The 6696-nt window shown below is 38.9% G+C and overlaps 1 non-coding gene across 1 annotated transcript; it reads left to right on the top strand.

Moving 5' to 3' along the window:
• The first annotated feature begins 2160 nt into the window (after positions 1-2160).
• On the top strand, positions 2161-2267 carry LOC130458708 (U6 spliceosomal RNA). The gene has a single exon (XR_008918097.1). It is a non-coding gene; the product is annotated as a U6 spliceosomal RNA (small nuclear RNA).
• Positions 2268-6696: the final 4429 nt, after the last annotated feature.

Genomic DNA, 6696 nt, shown 5'->3' with positions numbered 1-6696 from the left:
GAGGGAAGGGTTAGGGACTTGCCAGCATGAGAAGCTCGTTGACTTTGGAGGTGGAGAAGTTGCCAATGGAGTCATGGACCAGCCTGGCCTTGGAGTGAGCATCAGATAACCTTGGAGGGTCTTTCTAACTCTAAATCTGTGCTAAAAAATGATGTGACAAAGGAGAACTAGACTCTAGAATATGGAGGAGGGACAGATCATTTTCACCTGGAGGAAGAAGGTTCATAGAAGGCTTCATGGGGGAAGAAGAGGTATCGGATTGATTCTTTTTGTTTGTTTGTTTTAATATTTATTTTTATTTATTTTTGTAATATTTTTCCATGGTTACATGATTCATGCTCTCTCCCTCCCCTCTTCCCTCCCCCCTCCCTGAGCTGACAAGCAATTCCACTGGGTTATACATGTCTTATGACTCCAATAAATTTTCCATTTAAATTCACATATCATGCATCCTAACTGTGTGACCCTGGGCAAGTCACTTAACCCTGTTTGTCTCAGTTTCCTCATCTGTAAAATGATATGGAGAAGGAAATGGCAAAATATTTCAGGATCTCTGCCAAGAAACCCCAAATGGGGTCATGAAGAGCCAGATGTGACTGAAAAATGACTCAACAACAACCCATAATCCCCCATCTCATGCAAAGAAGGGATAGGTACATTTTCATAACATCATCCAATTCTCATTTAGATTATTAGATTATAAATTTTATGTAGGCAAGGACCATGTATTATTATTGTTATTTTAAAACCTTGACTTTCTGTTTTAGAATCAACACTATATTGGTTCTAAGGCAGAAGAATGGTAATGGTGTAAGCAATAGTAGGGGTTAAGTGACTTGCCCCGAGTCACACAGCTAGGAAGTGTCTGAGGCCAGATTTGAACCCAGGACCATCCTAGTCTCTAGGCCTGGCTCTCAATCTGCTGAGCCACCTAACTGCCACTAAGGATCATGTCCTATTCATTGTTGTTGTTTTGGAAAGTCAAAAAGCCTTTCCAGATCTGTTTTTCCCCCCTATAAAATAAAGAAGCTAAACAAGATGATCTCAAAGTTTTCTTCCTTCTCTGATTACCTTAGAACAACTACATGATATGTTTATAAAGTGCTTTGAAGCCAAATGCGGCAGTGGTGGTGTGGTGTGGTAGGTAGGGTCATGAAGACACTCATTCACTCCTATCTTATTACTGACTCTGCCTAAATGAGTTTTCTCATGTAAAAATTCTCTCTTTGTTTCTGTCTTTCTTTTTCCTCTGTCTGCCTCTCTTGGCTCCTCTCTGCCCCAAGCCCCCAGTAGGAGACTGTGCTCTGGCGAAAGAGAGAAGGAATGCTCCCTTCCATTGCTACCTCTAATGACATTCTCAAGAAGTACACCCAAATTAGCAAGACCTGGCTTGACTCCATCTGTCTCAACTGCCAGATTAAACAATAATGTAAACATTTAAAATCAAGAAAGGCAAACAAACTTTAAATAAATAGACTTTTTTTTGTGCCCTGAGAAAAGTCTTCAAACTCCATAAGGGGAGGAAGGAAATATAGTCAGAATTGTCTCCTTGGGTTCTGAGGTCCAGGGAGTTTCAGTGACCCAGAGTCCTTCCTGACTGGTCTTGTGGAGACTTCTTGAGTTACTTTCCTCTCTCTTCCCTCCTTCTCCTTCAGCTCTGATATCTTCTACCTTCTCTTTTTTTTACTCTCTGAGCCCCCAGTCAGAAGTTCCTTCTTGCCTGAGAAGTCAAGTAAGTAAACTGACTTCATTGGGCCAATGGTCAGCTCCCATCAAGTACAAAGAATTTTCAAAAACTTTGGAAAGGGATGAAAGGACATAGACATGTTTGTACTTTATTGGAATAATACAGCCTTTGTTATATGCCCATTGTATGCCCATTACTTTCTGTAATTATATCAATTAGCAAATGGGGAGAGGGTGGGGATAATTAAATCCTCCTCTACTCAAGACTGTAAGTATATGGGGCAGCAAGGTGGCTCAGTGGATTGAGAGACAGGAGGTCCTGGGTTCAAATGTGGTTTTAGACACTTCCTAGTTGTGTGACCCTGAGCAAATCACTTAACCCCAATTGCCAAGCCCTTACTGTTCTTCTGCCCTGGAGCTAATATTTGATATAATTCTAAGACAGAAGATAAAGACTTAAAAAAGTTGTTTGTGGTGCTTGTTTTGGCAGCACATATACTAAAATTGGAATGATACAGAGAAGATTAGCATGGCCCCTGCACAAGGATGACAAGGAAATTTGTGAAATGTTCCATATTTTTAATATGCCAATCTGGGTGATATGGATGAATATGTACAAAAATATAAATTGCATAGATTAACAGAAGAAGAAATAGAATTCTTAAATAATCCCATATCAGAAAAAGAAATTGAACAAGCCATCAAAGAACTCCCTAAGAGAAAATCTCCAGTGCCTGATGGATTCATAAGTGAATTCTATCAAACATTCAAAGAATAGCTAATCCCAATACTATACAAATTATTTGACATAATAAGCAAAGAGGGAGTTCTACCAAATTCATTTTATGATACAAATATGGTACTGATTCTAAAGTCAGGCAGGTCAAAAATGGAGAAAGAAAACTACAGACCAATCTCCTTAATAAACATAGATGCAAAAAATCTTAAATAGGATACTAGCAAAAAGACTCCAGCAAGTGATCACGAGGGTTATTCAATATGATCAGGTGGGATTTATACCAGGAATGCAAGGATGGTTCAATATTAGGAAAACCATCCACATAATTGACCATATCAATAAGCAAAGCAACAAAAACCACATGATTATTTCAATAGATGCAGAAAAAGCCTTTGACAAAATACAACACTCATTCCTACTGAAAACACTAGGAAGTATAGGAATAGATGGGCCTTTCCTAAAAACAATAAACAGTATATATCTAAAACCATCAGCCAACATCATCTGCAATGGGGATAAACTAGAAGCCTTCCCAATAAGATCAGGAGTGAAACAAGGATGCCCATTATCACCCCTATTATTTAACACTGTACTAGAAACACTAGCAGTAGCAATTAGAGAAGAAAAAGAAATTGAAGGTATTAAAATTGGCAATGAGGAGACCAAGCTATCACTCTTTGCGGATGACATGATGGTCTACTTAAAGAATCCTAGAGAATCAACCAAAAAGCTAGTTGAAATAATCAACAACTTTAGCAAAGTTGCAGGATACAAAATAAATTCACATAAGTCATCAGCATTTCTATATATCTCTAATACATCTCAGCAGCAGGAATTAGAAAGAGAAATTCCATTTAAAATCATCCTAGACAATATAAAATACTTAGGAATCTATCTGCCGAGACAAACACAGGAACTATATGAACACAACTACAAAACACTCTCCACACAGTTAAAACTAGATCTAAACAATTAGAAAAACATTAATTGCTCATGGGTAGGATGAGCTAACATTAAAAAATGACCATCCTACCCAAACTTATCTATTTATTTAGTGCCATATCCATCAAACTTCCAAAAAACTTTTTTACTGAATTAGAAAAAACATAACAAAGTTCATTTGGAAGAACAAAAGATCAAGGATATCCAGGGAAATCATGAAAAAACTGCAAAGGAAGGAGGACTTGCTGTCCCAGATCTCAAACTATACTATAAAGCAGTGGTCATCAAAACAATATGGTACTGGCTAAGAGACAGAAAGAGGATCAATGGAATAGACTTGGGGTAAGTGACCTTAGCAAGACAGTCTAAGACAAGCCCAACAATCCCAGCTTTTGGGACAAAAATCCATTATTTGATAAAAACTACTGGGAAAACTGGAAGACAGTGTGGGAGAGATTAGGTTTGGATCAACATCTCACACCTTACACCAAGATAAACTCAGAATGGGTGAATGACTTGAACATAAAGAAGGAAACTATAAGTAAACTATGTGAACACAGAATAGTATACATGTCAGATCTTTGGGAAAGGAAAGATTTTAAAACCAAACAAGACTTAGAAAGAGTCACAAAACATAAAATCAATAATTTTGATTACATCAAATTAAAAAGGTTTTGTACAAACAAAACCAATGTAACCAAAATTAGAAGGGAAGCAACAAATTGGGAAACAACATTCATAGCAAAAACCTCTGACAAAGGTCTAATTACTCAAATTTACGAAGAGCTAAATCAATTGTACAAAAAATCAAGCCATTCTCCAATTGATAAATGGGCAAGGGACATGAACAGGCAATTTTCAGACAAAGAAATCAAAACTATTAATAAGCACATGAAGAAGTGTTCTAAATCTCTTATAATCAGAGAGATGCAAATTAAAACAACTCTGAGGTACCACCTCACACCTAGCAGATTGGCTAACATGATAGCAAAGGAAAGTAATGAATGCTGGAGGGGATGTGGCAAAGTTGGGGCATTAATGCATTGCTGGTGGAATTGTGAATTGATCCAACCATTCTGGAGGGCAATTTGGAACTATGCCCAAAGGGCACTAAAAGACTGTCTGACCTTTGATCCAGCCATAGCACTGCTGGGTTATACACTAAAGAGATAATAAGGAAAAAGACTTGTACAAAAATATTCATAGCTGCACTCTTTGTGGTGGCCAAAAATTGGAAAATGAGGGGATGCCCTTTAATTGGGGAATGGCTGAACAAATTGTGGTATCTGTTGGTGATGGAATACTATTGTGCTCAAAGGAATAATAAAGTGGAGGAATTCCATGGAGACTGGAACAACCTCCAGGAAGTGATGCAGAGTGAGAGGAGCAGAACCGGGAGAACATTGTACACAGAGACTGATACACTGTGGTACAACTGAATGTAATGGACTTCTTCATTAATGGCAGCGCAGTGATCCTGAACAACTTTGAGGAATCTAGGAGAAAAACCACCATCCACAAGCAGAGGAAAAACTGTGGGAGTAAAAACACCGAAGAAAAACAACTGCTTGATCACACAGGTCGATGGGGATATGATTGGGGATATAGACTCTGAATGATCACCCCAGTGCAAACATCAACAACATGGAAATAGGCTCTGATCAAGGACACAAGTAATACCCAGTGGAATTGCACGTGGGCTACGGGAAGGGTGGGTGTAGGGGAGGGATAGAATATGATTCTTGTAACCAAGGAATAATGTTCTAAATTGACTAAATAAAAATAAAAAAAGTCTAGAATTGATTCTAAGATAATCCACAAGAATTTAATCAATAAATGGAGTCAATTAAAAAAAGTTGTTTGTATTTCATTCTTCCTGTTAGATTGCAAGTTCCATATGGACAGATACCATTTCTTGGTCATTTCCTCAGTGTCTGCTTGATAGAGTGGTATGTACATAGTAAATGCTTAGTGTCTGGTTATTAAGTACAATCAGCCTGAGACCTACCTGAAGGACAGGCCTGTGAGGTGTATAAGGCAGGGGCTGATTACCTGTCACAGGCATTAGGAATTTATTGTTGTTGCTCAGTTGTTTCAGTGTTTGTGACCCCATTTGGAGTTTTCTTGGCAAAGATACTGGAGTGGTTGGCCATTTTGCCATTTCCTTCTCCAGCTCACTTGACAAATTAGTAAACTGAGGTAAACAGGATAAATGACTTGCCCAGGGTCATGTGGTGACTGTAGACACTAGCTGTGTGATCCTGGGTTAGGTCCAACACTGTGACACCTAGCAGCCATTAGGAATTAGGAAATGTCTTCATTCTCTTTTCTCTTTCTTCTCTCTGTGTGCACCTGTGTCTAAAAGTCAGATGTTTCATTTAAAAATGGAGACGTTCCAATCCAAGTGAATTCTGGGCTTTGGATTTTATGCCCTTGTTTTTTTTTCCCCTGAAAGCTTCTAACTTAAAATCTCATTAGATCCTGCGTTGCAGGTGATGCTGTAAAATTGTACTTTCAGTTTCCGAATCTTCTCAAGGCTCCTTGGCTACAGAGAGCCAGACTCCAGAGTCTGGTAAAAGGCTCTTTCTTCTTTTGCCTCTCGTCTCTGATAACAGTTAACCAGGACCAGCCTGTTCTATTCACCCGGTCCAGCCCTCTGAAAGGCCCCAACTGAGTAATCATCTCACTTTCAGTCACACAAGGCCTTCCCTAGCTGAGCAAACCAGCCACAAGTCAACAGGAATTCTTCACGGCTATTTGTTCTTGGAAAATATTCTATGACATTCATCTACCACAACTTCTTTAGACATCCTCCAGTCGATGGGTAGCTACTTATTCTCCAGTGCTTTGATCTCCTGCCTTGACTGATTTTTTAAAGAGTGGCCTGCTTTTAAAGAGAAGTCTGAGCTTCACATACACCAAACAATATCTACCCAATAGGACAGGATAAGAGGCTGGGACATAAAATGGGTCTAGTCAATTATAGAGAGCTTACTTATCTTTTTAAGTATATAAGAAGTTCTACCTGTAGCATCCAATGCTGCACTGAGAATAGTTTGCTTTTTTTATAGGCATCCAGGGGCATGGCTTAGCCTCCATTGCCCAATGGCTACTTCCCACTTCTCCTAGAGGAATAACAGCATCTAGACACTCCTTTACTCTGAGACATGGCTCGTGCCTCTTGTAATTCTATTAAGTGGCTGGGTGGAAATTGATTGGTCAGAACATCATCCCTTCTCCTATGATGTAATTTACATCTCACCTCCTACATGAAATCTTTCCTTTTCTTTTCTTCCCCTCCACCTCTCTCTCTCTCTCTCTCTGTCTCT

The sequence above is a fragment of the Monodelphis domestica genome, chromosome 3 (genome assembly GCF_027887165.1).
Source record: "Monodelphis domestica isolate mMonDom1 chromosome 3, mMonDom1.pri, whole genome shotgun sequence".
Lineage (NCBI taxonomy): Eukaryota > Metazoa > Chordata > Mammalia > Didelphimorphia > Didelphidae > Monodelphis > Monodelphis domestica.
Note: the sequence above shows the minus strand (reverse complement) of the source record. Positions and strands in the feature narration are given on the sequence as shown.